This window comes from Heterocephalus glaber, unplaced genomic scaffold, assembly GCF_053883595.1.
Source record: "Heterocephalus glaber isolate CG9 unplaced genomic scaffold, H.glaber_assembly_v1.0 deba00001610, whole genome shotgun sequence".
Lineage (NCBI taxonomy): Eukaryota > Metazoa > Chordata > Mammalia > Rodentia > Bathyergidae > Heterocephalus > Heterocephalus glaber.
Window position 1 is genome coordinate 28924457 of NW_028258381.1, and position 14680 is coordinate 28939136.

At 39.5% G+C, this 14680-nt stretch overlaps 1 long non-coding RNA gene across 1 annotated transcript; it reads right to left on the bottom strand.

Annotated features, from left to right (window-relative positions):
• Positions 1 to 335: 335 nt before the first annotated feature.
• On the bottom strand, positions 336 to 13899 carry LOC147822671 (uncharacterized). The gene is made up of 3 exons (XR_015445487.1): positions 13838 to 13899; positions 1150 to 1289; positions 336 to 487 (listed from the first exon to the last, which is right to left on the bottom strand). It is a non-coding gene; the product is annotated as an uncharacterized LOC147822671 (long non-coding RNA).
• Between the last annotated feature and the right edge of the window lie 781 nt (positions 13900 to 14680).

Genomic DNA, 14680 nt, shown 5'->3' on the forward strand with positions numbered 1-14680 from the left:
GCTGAGACTCAGTTTCCTGATGGTCAAAAGAAGGTAACAGAATTTCACTTCTTTATATTGTTTTGAGTAATAAACAAGAGGACATATGTAAAACTTCTAGCAGAGCACTTGTACCCTGCAGGGTTCAAAGGAGGATTGTGTTTCTTTCTTTCTCTCCTTTCTTCTGTCTTTTCCCTTTTTGCGGTAGTAGGGATTGAAACCATGGCCTTGGCACCGACCCACATTCCAACCTTATTTATTTATTTATTTATTTATTTATTTATTTATTTATAATTTTGAGACAATGTTTCATTAAGCTAAATTGCCCGGGCTGGGCTGAAACTCACCATCTTCTTGACTCCATCTCCCAGAGTGTTAGGATTACAGGCATGGGCCACCATGAGCAGCTTCAAGCTTTTTTTTGTTTTCTTTCTTGAAAAGTGATTTAATCAATTTGATTTTTCTCTTAGAGTGGGTTGAATCTGAAATTGCTTTTCTAGGAGAGTACCTGAAGACAAAAATATTTTGCCTGAGGGTAGGAGGAGTGGGATGGCATTGGAATTCTAAGGCGTTGGTCACAGTTCCTGATGAATGTAAGTCCCCAGGTGGGCCTTGGAGGGGCTTCAAGGGTGGGCCTCCTCCCAGATGAGCAGAAGAGAAAGAGGACAGAGGAAGGAGGAGAGACAAGACGTACAGGATCAGAGGAGACATCTGTCTTTCCCAGAAGGCTCTCTCCTCACACTGGAGGTCAAGAGGCTGATAAAGAGAGTCCTTCTTGTGCTTCCACCGCCTGCCTCAAAAGCACAAGGTCCCGAGTTCGATCCCCGGTACCAAAAAAAAAAAGTCCTTCTCAAACTTTCGGTGGTCACTGAAGACTGGAAGCTTTTCTTTCCCTCTCAGAAACCACTTGCAGGACCTGAGGATCTAAGATCGCGCAAAGGCTTCCTTGAGAAGGACCCTCTTTCTCCCAGGGAAGGTGCCTCCTGGAGCCAGCCAAGAACTTGGGCCTCTCCTTTCTGTCCCCACCTCTGCCCTTCTTTTCCATCTGTTCCCCACTTCCCACTTGCATGTTGCTTCTGGTTTCTGCTTCCTTCACCCTCCACTTTCTCCCTTTCCTTGTTGCTCATTGCGGCAGGGGGTAGAACACATCTTGATTTCTCTTTTACTCACTGCTTTTTCTGGAAGCCATTATTTGTTTAATGCTTTTCTATCACTTAACGAGTCCCTTATTCTTCTGTGCAACAATCCCCAGGCAAGCCTGATGGTTAGAAAGCCTGCAGCTTCTTTTTCCAACACCAATCACCAGCCTCCTTCACATTAGCAAAAACATAAAAAGAAAAAAAAAATTAGGAGAACAGAATTATAATCAACCTACAACCCCCAGCCACTTGGCTTGTGCCTCGCTGGCTATGACACCACAGTGATTTTAAAAATGCAAAACAAAAACAAAACATTTGAACAAGATACTATTTTTATATAAATAAATGTCTCCATTTCAATAAATATAAAAGGAATTAGAGTCCAACTGGTTTCCAGCAAGAAAGATGGACATGAATTACACTTTAAAATTATTGCAGAGAAGGTATAGTAGCACACATAATCCCAGCACTCTGGGAAGTTGAGACAGGACGATGGAAAGTTCAAGCCCAGCCTGAGCAACTTTGCAAGTTAGTGTGACTCTATCTCAAAATAAAATATAAAAAAGGACTGAGATTGTGGCTCCATGCTAAGGCCTTGGGTTCATCCTCAGTGCCACACTCAAAATATCTACATCTGTCAGTGGAGATGGCACTGGATTATAGATGCCACGATAGTTACTGTTGGTGAGGCAAAGCCCTTTCTGGAAGGCGGTGGCTGCCAGAGCATTATTCTGTTTCTTTGGGTACAAGTGGGTTTAGGGTTAAGCTTTGCTGATAACCAGCTGTGACATGTTGGGCAGGTAATTTAGCCTGTCTTGAAACACCAGCTTTCTCTAAAATATTGAAAAATTCTTCTACAAAAAGTTGTCATTTCCTTTAGTATGTATCCATGTGGCTCAACGCACTTATTAAATGCATCACTGGCTGTGCAGTAGGTGGGAGGTACCTGAAGCCACAGCCTGCATGTGGCCCAGGCTGTGGTAACAGCATTAAGGCCAGTGTTCCTGAGTTTGTGCTCCTTCCTCTTGAGAAGTGAGGAAAGAGGTTTGTGCTGAATGGCAGAAGAGGTGTTTAGTGCCCCTGAAGGTGAACTGGATACTTCTGCCAGAGTTGTAGGTAACATGTGTACCAGACTTGTGATCCACAGAATGGGGTGACTAAATGCACAGCCACTGAGATCGTGCAGCTCTTGAGTCTCCTCCTGTGCCTTTGTCCCTTGCATATAATAATTCACTGAGTTCTGCTTCTTTTTTCAGCACTGGGGATTGAAAACAGGGGCTTCATATTACGATATGTGTTCAGCCATTTTTTATTTTAAGATAGAGTCTCACAAAGTTGCCCAGAACGGCCTTGAACTCTCATTCCTCCAGCCTCAGCCTCCAGAATAGCTGGGATTACAGACATGTGCCATAGTGCCTGATTCTTTTTTTTTAAAAGTTATTTTAAAAAATTAAAAATATTATTTTATTGGTACATTTTAGGTGTAATAATGACATTCATCATTGGAAATTTGTACCTTTACATAATCTCTCCTGGTTCTTATTTTTTCCCCATTCCCCTGCCCTCCCTTCAACCCCTCCATCCCTCCCTATTTACAAAGACTTTGTTTCCATTTTTTCGTTTTCTCATATTAATTCCATTCCCTTCTTTCTTTTCCCCTACCCCTCCCACTTCCCCTTCCCTTTTGCCCATTTTCTTCCTATTTCACATTATCTATTATACCTTTTAGTCCTTATTTACTGTTGGTAACTTTCAGTTTCTCACACTGATTCTTAACACAAATGGAATCAGAGTGAGCATAATGTTTTACCCCTTTTCACTTAGAATATGGCTACTGTGGTATCACAAATTACCTCACATCTCAGCAGTTTAGAGCAATAAATATTTGTCACATTACAGAGTCTTGGGGTACAACACCCAGGAGTGGCTTAGCTGGTGGTTCTGGCTTAGGGTCTCTCAGACAGTAGAGTCCAGGTGTCTGATAGGCTGCCATCTTCTGCAGCCATGGCTGGAACAGAATGATTTGCTTCCAAGATGGCCTCCTCCCATGGCTTAGTTTTTTGTCATGTGACTTTTTCCAACATCGCAGTTTGCTTCCTCCAGAACAAGTGATATAGGAGACAGGAGGCACAAGGCAAAAACTGCACTATTTCTTTTAAAACAGATTTTTGAGATATAATTCACTCACCATGAAATTAAATCACTTAAAGTATACAATTCAATGCTCTTTTAGTGCATAAAATACTCAATTTACTATGGGGCTTTGTTTCAATAAACTGAACATAAGTAAAAATATAAGTTGAAAATGCATTTAATCTCTTGATAAACCTATCATCAGGTTGAAAAATTGTAAGTCCAACTATCACAGTCCAGATATTTCTCAACCTACAATGGAGCTATGTCCAGATAAACCTATCAGAAAGAAAAAAATCATTAAGTTTAACTGTCATAAACCAAAGATCATCTATATATTCATTTGATAGTGTGGTTTCACCACTTCCTATTTCCAGGCTTTTTTTTGGTCACTTTAAACCACAAAGTGGTTGCTGACTATTCCATCCCCCTCTAATCCTCTGGGAACTACTACTCTACTTTTTGTCTCTACACATTTCTCTATTCTGGGTATTTCATATAAATGGAATCATAAAAATGTATAGCCTTTGTGTCTGACTCCTTTCATTTAGCATAATGTTTTCAAGGGTTATTCATGTGTTATGTATCAAGATTTTCTTTTTATTGTTGAAAGGCATTCAATTTTATAGATATGCCACATTTTGTTTATTTGTTCAACTGTTGGTGGACATTTGGATTATCTACATTTTGGCTAAGAAGGATATTCTGCTATGAACATTTCTATACAAATTTTGTGTGGACATTTGTTTTTATTTCTCTTAGTTATATACATAGGAGTGAAATTTTTGGGTCATGTGATACCTCTATAATTTTTTTTAAAAAAAATTTATTTTTTAAATTTTTAAATTATGTTTTTGATACCTCTATAATTAATATTTTGAGGAACTATCTGAATGTTTCCCAAAGAAGTTGTACCATTTTATATTACTACCAGCAGTGTAGCAGACTTCCAACTTTTCCACATCTTCACCAATACTCATTTTAAATATAGCCATCTGAATGATATAAAGAAATATCTTGTGGTTTTGATTTGTACTTCCTAATAACTAATGATGAGCAAAGTTTAATGTGCCTATTCATCACTTGAACATATCCTTTGAAAAATGTTCATTTAATTCCTCACCCATTTAAAAAATTGGGCTGGCTTTTTATTATTGTTGTAGTCAGGGTCTGCAAGGGAATAAATTTAATACAGGACATACAATTTATAGGATTATTTTATAATATTCACCCAAAAAGTCAAACGCAGAGGAGTGCAAGAGATCTGTCCACACACTAGAGACCCGAAGAATTCAGCCAAGAGCCTGGATACCACAGCAATGTCCCATAGAAGTCCAGATAAAGGCTTAGAGCCCACAGCATCGAGAAGGCCCAAAGTCAGTGGTGGAAGTTAGAAAGTCTGTGCTGGTGGGTTGAAGGATTTGTACCATCAAGCTGAGAGATCTATCCTCAAGCCAGGAAGTGATGCTCAAGGTGAAGACAAGTTCAGACAGGGACCTGAGCTCCTCTGACAATGGCTGTTATTGGTTTGTCAGTTTTTTGTGGTTTTTTTTGGTGCCAGGGATCAAACTCTGGACCTTGTGCTTGCAAGGCAGGTGCGGTGTCACTGAGTTAAATTCCTGGCCCCTTCTCTGATTATGAAAACAGCTGAGTTCATAGCAGGAAAACTAGCCACAGAAACATATGATCTTCCCCCTCCAGTTCTCTTTTTATGCTGTTGGCAACAATCCTCAGGTGGGTGTTCCATGCCCAGAACCACACTGATTCAGTTCAGCTGGGCATTCCAAGTTGACCATTAGTTAATCCACCACAATTATTGAGTTGTTTGAGGTCTTTATATATTCTGGATATAAATTTCCTATAAGATATATGATAAATATTTTATCCCATTCAGTGTGTTGTCTTTTGACTGTCTGGATGGTATTGTTTGTAACAAGAAATTTTCTAATTTCATGTATGCTAAGCCACACCACACAGGCATACACCATCTTTTTCTACATTTTAATTGTTAGACCGAGTTTTCAAGTCTGGTTCATACTCAAGGGGCAAAGGATGTACTAGTCAGCTTTCCAGTTTCTGAGACACAATACTCTACACATCTAAAGGAGGAGAGTTTTAATTTAACTCATGGTTTCAGAGGATTCAGTCCATGATCAGCTGGCTCCAAGGCAAAGACATCATGGTAGAAGAGTGTCATGGAGCAAGGCTGCTCAACTGGCAGCATCTGGAAAGCAGAGAGCAGGGGAAGATGCCAGAGAAGAAGAAGAGAGGAATCAGACAGAGTATAGTACCTAAGTCCACACCTCCATGACTCCCCCAGACATACCCAGAAATGTTCTCCATCAGTCGCCATGGTGGATTCCCAAGCCAATCAAGTCAAAACTTTGCCCTAACTGCCACAGGAGGAGAAAATTCTTTTTCACTTCCTTTAAAAAAAGTAGGAAAACTCCTAACATATTACTAAATCTACTATATTAAAAATAAAGTGTGTAGTCAGTATTGTAACTATGTGGACTCTTTTGTATAGCAGATCTGTGGAACTTTTTCATTGTGCATGATTGAAACTCTATACTACCACAAAGCCAGTGTCTACTTCCCTCTCCCTCCAACCCCTACCAACCATTATTCTTTTTGCTTCTATAATAAGTATGACTGTTCTATGTACCTCATGTAACTGGAGTCATGCACTGTCCTATATATTTTTTATTTCACTTAGCATAATGCCCTCTGGGTTCTTCCATATTGTAGCATATGATAAGATTTCCTCCTTTCTTTCAAGGCTGCTTAACATTCTGCTGCATGGATGTACCACATTTTCTGTATCCATTTGTCTATTGATACACATTTGCATTGTTTTCTCTTCTTAGCTATTGTGACTAGTGCTGCAATGCACACGGGAGTGCTGATGCTTCTTTGAGATCATGTTTTCAATTCTTTTGGATGAATACACAGAAATAGTATTGTTGGATCAAGTGGTACCTTTGTACTCCACATAATAACGTTTCCATCAGTGATGAGAAATGGATTGTGTATATGATGGTGGTATCATAAGGTTGTACCACCTGTGACTTGTGGCCATCTATACTTGTGTAAGAACACTTCATGCTACTCACATAACTATGATGCCACCTCACAATGCATTTCTCTAAATATATCTCTGTCATTAAGTGATGCTTGATGATAGTTCTATTTTCAAATTTTGAGCAACTTCTACACCATTTTTTATAACAACTGCACCATTTTACATTCCCACCAGCAGTGCACAAATGTTCCAGTTTCTCTGCATTCTTGCTCGCACTTGCTATTTTCTACTTTTTAAAATTTGGCTATCTTAATAGGTGTGAGGTGACATCTCACTCTGGTTTTGATTTTAGGTTCCCTGATGATTAATGACGTTGAGCACATTTTAATATACATACTGACATTTGTATGTCTTCTTTGGAGAAATGTCTACTTAAAACCCTATTTAAATGAATATTTAAAAACGGAATTATTTGTTTCTTATTATTGAGTTTTATGTGTTTTTAAACAATATATTTTGGATACTAACACCTTTCAAATATATGGTTTGTAAATATTCTCTCCAATTTTGTGGGTTTCCTTTTCACTCTGTTGATTGCTTCCTTTGCTGTACAGAAGCTTTTACATCTAATGTAGTCCCACTTATTTTATTTTCACTTTTGTTGTCTGTGCTTTTGGGATTATATCCGGGAAATCATTGCTAAGACCAGTGTTATAAAGTAGCTCAAGCTCTACTTTTTGAAGGGAAGAGAATAAAAGAATTTGTGGACACATTTAAAAACTACTACGTATGTTAATTATCACTTAAATTACCATTTTTAGTAGTTACCCAGTAATCCATCTAACAAAGTAGATTTAAGTTGTGGCTTCATCATCAAATTGCAGCATGATGATGGAAAGATTTCTTAGATCTTTGTTCCTCAGTTTTCTTAGTTGTAAAATGGGAATGATATTATATGCTTATATTATTATGCTATGCATTCATGAAAAGATACATGTTCTGCGAAATCATGGACTAAAATTAATAGGGCCAAATGGGAAAAATAGGATTGGAAAATCCACAAAAAGCCTGTAGAATTCTGTAACCAGAGTGGTGACAAAATCTGCCAATTCTTACAAAAGTACTGGCTTGGTTCTGTATAGGGAGTGACACCTAGAATATACATGTTGTTGTACAGCAAATCCTCTGCAGCTTTTCACACTGGGACTTTGATTCCTCTTTCAAGCTGTACATTGTATTATTCAGCATTACCTTCTCTGGGACACAGTACCTAACACCACAACTTAAAAGCGAGGTTTATTTGGATCATAGTTTCAGGGGATTCAGTCCATGGTTAACTTGCTCCGAGGCAGAAACATCATGGCAGAAGGGTGTGGTGGAGAAAAGCTGCTTAGTTTATGGCGGCTAGGAAGTAGAGTAGAGGAACAGGGCCAGAGGGGAAGGGTCAAGGGATCAGATATATCACCCAAAGTCATGTTTTCTCCATGACCCACCCAGGCACACCCAAAGTGTGTTTGATTTATTTCCTAGGTGGCTCCCAACCCAATCAAGTTGATAAGTTTAACTGTCACATATGTGCTTGAGGGTATTGCTTCTAATCTTCATTAATCTAACACTTGTCTAAAGAAGATATATTTTCACAGCTTTTTCATCAACACTTGTAGCTTTGCCAAATGGATTAATAAAGAAAAAAATCCAGTGATTTTTTGAATTCTACACTAACCTTCATTTGCACTAAAGAAAGGTACTTTATTCATTTTTTCATTTATTGCTAAGCCTGCTCTTTCATTGAGAAAGCTGGTCTCTGACCATGTTAAAACATCCATGTGTTTAAATTACTACTTAATTTAAAATATTCAGTTGAGTATAGACCATCACTCTCCTGTTTACTATTTGGATGTGAACTAATTCATATGAAGGATAGGCACTGTTAATGACCTCACCAGAATGTGAAGATTAACAGGGATGTTGCACACAAAATGCTAAATACAATGCTGGGAAAACAGTTCACAGTTCAAAAAGTTAGTTATTTTAATTATGAATGTATTTGCTTAACCATTTCCCCGTTTCCCTGCTCCATGTAGAAAAATACACCATCAAAGAACTTATATTTCTGATGGTGTGATTCTCTCCATTGGATAGCTCAGAACCTTTTTCAATTCCTTTCAGGTCTTGAGTTCTCAGGACTGGTTATGTGAGAGCATTTGCAAGTATATATTCATGTATAAAGTACATTCATGTGTGGCATAGTGTGGTTTAAGGAACGTAAATGTTTTGCTGTCATAAATGTTAGGAAAAAAAGTACAATGATAAAACACATACTTTAGCTTTTAAAGTACATCCTGAGTTCTGAACAGGTGTTTATTTTCTGTTTGTACACTTTTGTTTTCCGAGTAACTTTAAGGACCCTAGATAATTCTGAAACCATCAAAGCTTCTGTTCTTCCTTGTATTTTCTCAAGGATCTGTGGGCACTAACATCCCCATTTTAGAGGAATATTTTAAAATATAAAAGGAAGTGTGGCACTTTGACTAACCCTGAGTTACGGATAAAGCCCAAGAAGGGAGTGTTTGTCTTTCCTCAAGTTTCTTAATTATTAGAGATTGTATATCTTTAACTATATTTATTAGATTTTCAAGTAGTTATTGTTTGTGCATCATAAAAGCCAGTTCATTGATACTTTGAAAAAGCTACTATATCTTAGATACAATAAGTTTTCCTAAATCCCCTCTTTTGGATTCTTTTGCTAACAACAATCACAATAAAAACAACACAGAAGATTGTCCCAAGACCTTGTGACTCACTTCGTGAACAGCAATGCCCTAAAACTGTGCCTACTTTGAATTTCACTCTCTTATCAAACTTTCATGCAGTTAGGACTTTTAAAAGTGAAATAGTTTTCACTTGACTAAAAGTGTGATTAGAGTAGTTAGCACCAGGTGGCGCTAAAGGACCGAACGTGGTAATAGACATTTGGTTCCCTTACCAGTGCACTGGGGAAGAGCAATGGTCATTATTTAAAGGCTGTGTTAAAGGAAAGAAGAGCAAGCATCGCCTTCCTGTGCCCTGTTACCATCTGATGCTAAGGACTGCCCCATCAGATTTTTCAGTGGTCCCTTCTCTGGAGAGTTGACATTCCTTATATGTATGGATCACACTGTGACTTTACTGAGGTCTCTCTATTGGCAAAAGAACATTCACAGTTTTTCTAAGGGGAAATGAAAGCAAATCTCACATGAAAATGCTTTTTGGAATGGCTTCAGTCTTGCCCTTGCCATTGTAGGTATGCAGGAATACAGATTGCATAAAAATTGAGAAAGAGGAAGGGATCCCCTGACACACCTTGGGTCAGGAGTAAATGGTGCAAAAATCATTCCCACCGGCTTGGGTTTTATTATTTAGTGTAATTCCCCTTTCCTAGGAGTCTCCAATGCACTCATAAGTGTTTTTATCTAGTGCTGATATCAGGAGAATAAAATCTAAAAACGGACACCATGGATTTCACAATGAAAATAAAAGCCTTCCACTGGCCTTAAGGAGATAGAAGAGGGAAAAGCAGGAGATGAAATACAAAGCCCTGCTACAAGAAAATGCAAACCCCAGGAGCCTGATGAACAGAAGCCACTGAAGTAAAGAAGGGTAAATACTCCTGGAAGGAGCAGGCAGACATAAACAGAACAAACACAGAAAATGTAGGAGGTGAAGGCATGCAGGAGGCTGTTTCATGAGGCCGAGTTGCTGCAATGTCAAGAAGGAGGCTCAATGGGAAGTGACTCTGGGGTAGGCCGGGCAAGGAAGGGTGTTTAAACATGGTCTTCGGCTTCCATCATCAGCTTTTCCTTTTCAGAAAGTTAGGTCTACTAAAAACATAGGCTAGTAGTCAAGCATCATGCTGTTGACTTGATTTACAGCAATCTCTTGAAAAATGGGTATGGGCACTCCCTTCGTGGAACAATATACTTCTCCGAGAGCTATTTTGGGTACAAGTTGGGAGCCTAGTAGCTCCCTGTATATCAGCAGCCCACTGTCTGGCTCATTTGACTTGAACCAGGCACCCACATACAGTTGTCAATGCCAAGCCCTATTGGCAGAATTCTCCGGCTTTCAGAGGGAGGTGGAGTGTGGAATCTCCTGGATGAGCTGAATCCCAAATATGCACAGTAACACCACGAACTGAGTTGCTGGCTTACAGGGACCCATCTTATTCTTCTGTCCCTGCTCCATTCCCTCCTTGCTTCAGGGTCCTCTATGACACAAAGGGAAAGAACAGGTCCTTGAGGGGTGGCCGCCTGCTCTACCATCTATGGTTTGCTGCTAGTCTTTTTGCTGTCATATCTTGAAGATGGAGTGGTTCCTCTACCATCAGGGGGAGACTTTGTGTCCTAAGTCTTCTGTGTTCCATTTATTCCAACATTCTCTCTTAAAACCACTGTTTAGGACATTTTGCTGCTAATTAAAAACTCATTTGATCCAAGAGACCAGTAGAACCCAACCAGGGCTATCACAAGGGGTAGGTCCTCTGTCCTTGACAACACTTCGCTTGTTTTCTTTTTTTTTTTTAACTGTATATCCTTTTATTGGTACATTTTAGGTATACAATATAATGACATTCATAATTGGAAATTTGCACCTTTACATAATCTCTCTTGGTTCTTATTTTTCCCTCTTCCCCTGCCCTCCCTTCAACCCCTCCATTCCTCCCTATTTACAAAGACTTTGTTTCCATTTTTTCATTTTCTCATATTAATTCCATTCCCTTCTTTCCTTTACCCTACCCCTCCCACTTCCTCTTTCCCTTTGCCCCTTTGCTTCCTATTTCACATTATCTATTATATCTTTTAGTCTTTATTTACACTTTTAGTTTCTCACACTGGAGAAACTATTTGGTATTTACACATCTGTGTCCTATTTATTTTACTTAAGAGTATCGCTTCAGTGTGCATCCATTTAGCAATAAATGTCTTCAATTTCTCATTTTTTATGGCTGAGTAGTACTCAATTTTATTAAAAAACCCACATTTTCTTTATCTAGTCTCCAGTTGTTGGGCACTTGGGCTGTTTCCAAGTTTTAGCTATCACAAACTGTGCTGCTATGAACATGGGCGCACATATATCACTGTGGTATGATTCTTTTAATTCTTTGGGGAAGATCCCCAGCAGTGGAATAGCTGGGTCAAATGGGACTTCCAGTCCTAGTTCTTTGAGGTATCTCCATACTGATTTCCACAGTGGTTACACCAGTCTACACTCCCAGCAGCAGTGGAGTAGTGTTCCTCTTTCCCCATAGCCCCGCCAGCATTTGTTATTGGTTGACTTCTTGATAGCAGCCATTCTTTCTGGGGTGAGGTAGAATTTCAGTGCTGTTTTCATCTGCATCTCTTGAATGACCAGTGATGTTGAATATTTTTTCATATGTTTATTTGCCATTTCTACTTCTTTGTGTGAGAAATGTCTGTTCATTTCAGATACCCATTTTTGGATTGGGTCTTTAAATTTGAGAGGTCTGATTTTTTTTAAGTTCTTTATAGATTCGAGATAGTAAACCTTTGTCTGAGGGACTGCTGGTGAAAATTTTTTCCCACAATTGAAGGTTGTCTTTTCACACTGCTGGTGGTTTCTCTTGTTGTGCAAAAGCTTTTTAGTAAGAAGAGATCCCACTTATTGATTGTTTGTGCTGGTTCATGGGCAACTGAGGTTTTGTTCATAAAATCTTTTCCTACACCAATGTCTTCAAGAGTTCTACCTAACCTCTATTCCAGCCGGTTCACCGTTTCTGTCTTAATGTTTAGAACTTTAATCCATTTTGATTTTAGTTTAGTGCATGGTGAGAGATATAGGTCTAGTTTTAGTCTTTGGCAAGTTGAAACTCAATTTCTCCAGCATCATTTATTAAAGAGGCTATCTTTCCTCCAGTGAGGGTGTTTGGTTCCTTTATCAAAGATGAGATGGCTGAGTGTGTCTGGAGTTGTTTCTGCATCTTCTAATCTGTTCCACTGGTCCTCAAGTCTGTTTCTTTGCCAGTACCATGCTGTTTTTATCATAGTAGCTTTGTAGTATAGTTTCAAGTTGGGGGTTGTAATGCCCCCTGCCATGTCTCTGTTTCCTAGAATTGCTTTTGCTTTTCTAGGTCTCTTCTTGTTCCAAATGAATTTTTGGACTGTTTTCTCAAGGCCCATGAAGTATGCTGCTGGGATTTCAATTGAGATTGCATTGAATCTATATAGCAATTTTGGAAGTATGGCCATTTTCACTATGTTGATCCTTCCTACCCAGGAGCAAGGGAGGTCTTTCCATTTTCTGATATAATCTTCAATCTCTCTTTCAAAGTACTATAGTTTTCAGAGAAGAGGTCTTTGATTTCTTTTGTTAGGTTGATTCCTAGGTATTTCAGTTTTTTGGATGCTGTTGTGAAAGGAATTATTTGCCCTATTTCTCTCTCAGTGAGTCTGTCATTGGTGTAGAGGAAAGCTATTGATTTTTGTGTGTTGACCTTGTATCCAGCTACTTGACTGAATTTGGTTATTAAGTCTAGAAGACTTTTGGTGGAGTTCTTGGGGTCTTCTATATTGAGCATCATATCATCTGCAAATAATGACAATTTGACTTCTTTTTTTCCTATTCCTTTTATTTCTTTCTCTTGTTTAATTGCAGCGGCTAATGTTTCCAAAACTATATTGAACAAGAGTGGTGATAGTGGACATCCTTGTCTTGTTCCTGATTTTAGCATGAAGGATTTCAGTTTTTGACCTTAGTTTGATATTGGCTGTTGGTTTTTCATAGATGGCTTTTATCAGATTGAGGTAGAGACCATCTATTCCAATTTTTTGTAGCTTCTTTGTTTTCAAATGCAACTTTTTTGAGAGTTGAATCTAAGGTTAGAAACCTGATTCAGATATTCTGCACATAGCCAAAGATTCTGCAGAAAAACTCCATGTTATTAGGTTGTCTTTCAAATCCTCAAAAGGATTCTATACACACGTGCTCGAAGTATAAGGTAGGTTTAGGATGGGAAATCATATGGAAAAGTGAACACGGTATCTTGAGACCAAAGCATGGGTCTAGGGATTATCACGGCTTTACAGGGGTGCAGACTTTGGGTGTTAGCATCTCATCCACAGAATGGAACACAAAGGGGGTGTCCCCTTCCCCTTGTCAGCCCCAGAAAGGAGGGAAACTCCTTACTGACAACACTTATAGACAACCCCTTGCTTCTTTGCTTTCAAATACAGACTTTCTAATATGACGGGGAGAGTTTCCATTCATCATTTGTATATGTTACCACATCTCACCCAGGCTGGTATTGGCCAGTCCTTCTGCTCTCCACAAAAGATTCCCTGTTTCTCCAGTGAGGACTACCAGGGCCTCACCAGGTCCTACAGAGAGGAGGAGGGTGAGTTTGCAAGGAGTTGTTTTCAATTGTTCTCCGCACAGGAGGGCCTGACCCTACGGAGGAACACTTTCCTCCTCACCCTGACAAAAGGAATGTCACAGCTCCCTGGTGGCTTTATTTTTAGCCATTGGTCCTTTCCTGTGTTCGGACAGGGTTCCCACAGAGGCAACTTACTATTTGGTGATTACAAGGAGGCGGCAGAGCAGGAGACACCATCTGTGTGTATTACCCTGGGATGGTTGGGGTCAGCCACCTTCTCTGAGTCTATGCTGCTGATTAACTAGGGTATGGACTTTGCACTCCAGAAAAGGTGAGGGATCCAAGCTTTGTGTGTATCTGGGCGAAGCCAGTGTTGAGAAGCATATCTTTTATTCCCCTTTCAAAGGCAACTTCCTTCTGGACCTGTGAGCTCTCTGACAAAGTCCTTGCTCCTTTTTGGAAACTTCTTTCTGGGTAGACTTCAGTAAAGATATGACAGTTGCCCACCGAGTTAATATTGCACTGCAAACTTCCTCTACCTGGGAGGAGATCTGGGGCTGGAAATTGGACAGGGCCATGCCAAAACCCCCCAGGCAGTTGTACCTCCCTTTTGTTCCTTCAGAATCTCCAGAGCAGTGGCAGGTGCTGTTCTCAGGGCATGGCATAGGCAGCCTTGCACATTTGGGACTGAAAGGTACCTGAAAATCTGATATGGTGGCATGTGCATGTAATTCCAGCACTCTGGGAGGCTGAGGTAGGAGGATCTGAAGTTCATGTCCAGCCTGGCCAATTTAGCGACTTGACTCAAAATAAAAAAATAAAAAGGGCTGGGGATATAGCTTAGTGTGAAGGCCCTGGGTTCAATCCTCAGTATCGGAGGGGAAAAAAAGCAGAAAACGTCTAAGATATTGAAGGGGTCACAATTTATTATTTATTTATTTATTTATTTATTTATTTATTTATTTATTTATGGTACCCGTGATCGAACTCTGGATCTTGCTCTTTCGAGGCAGGCGGCAGAACCACTGAGCTAAATCC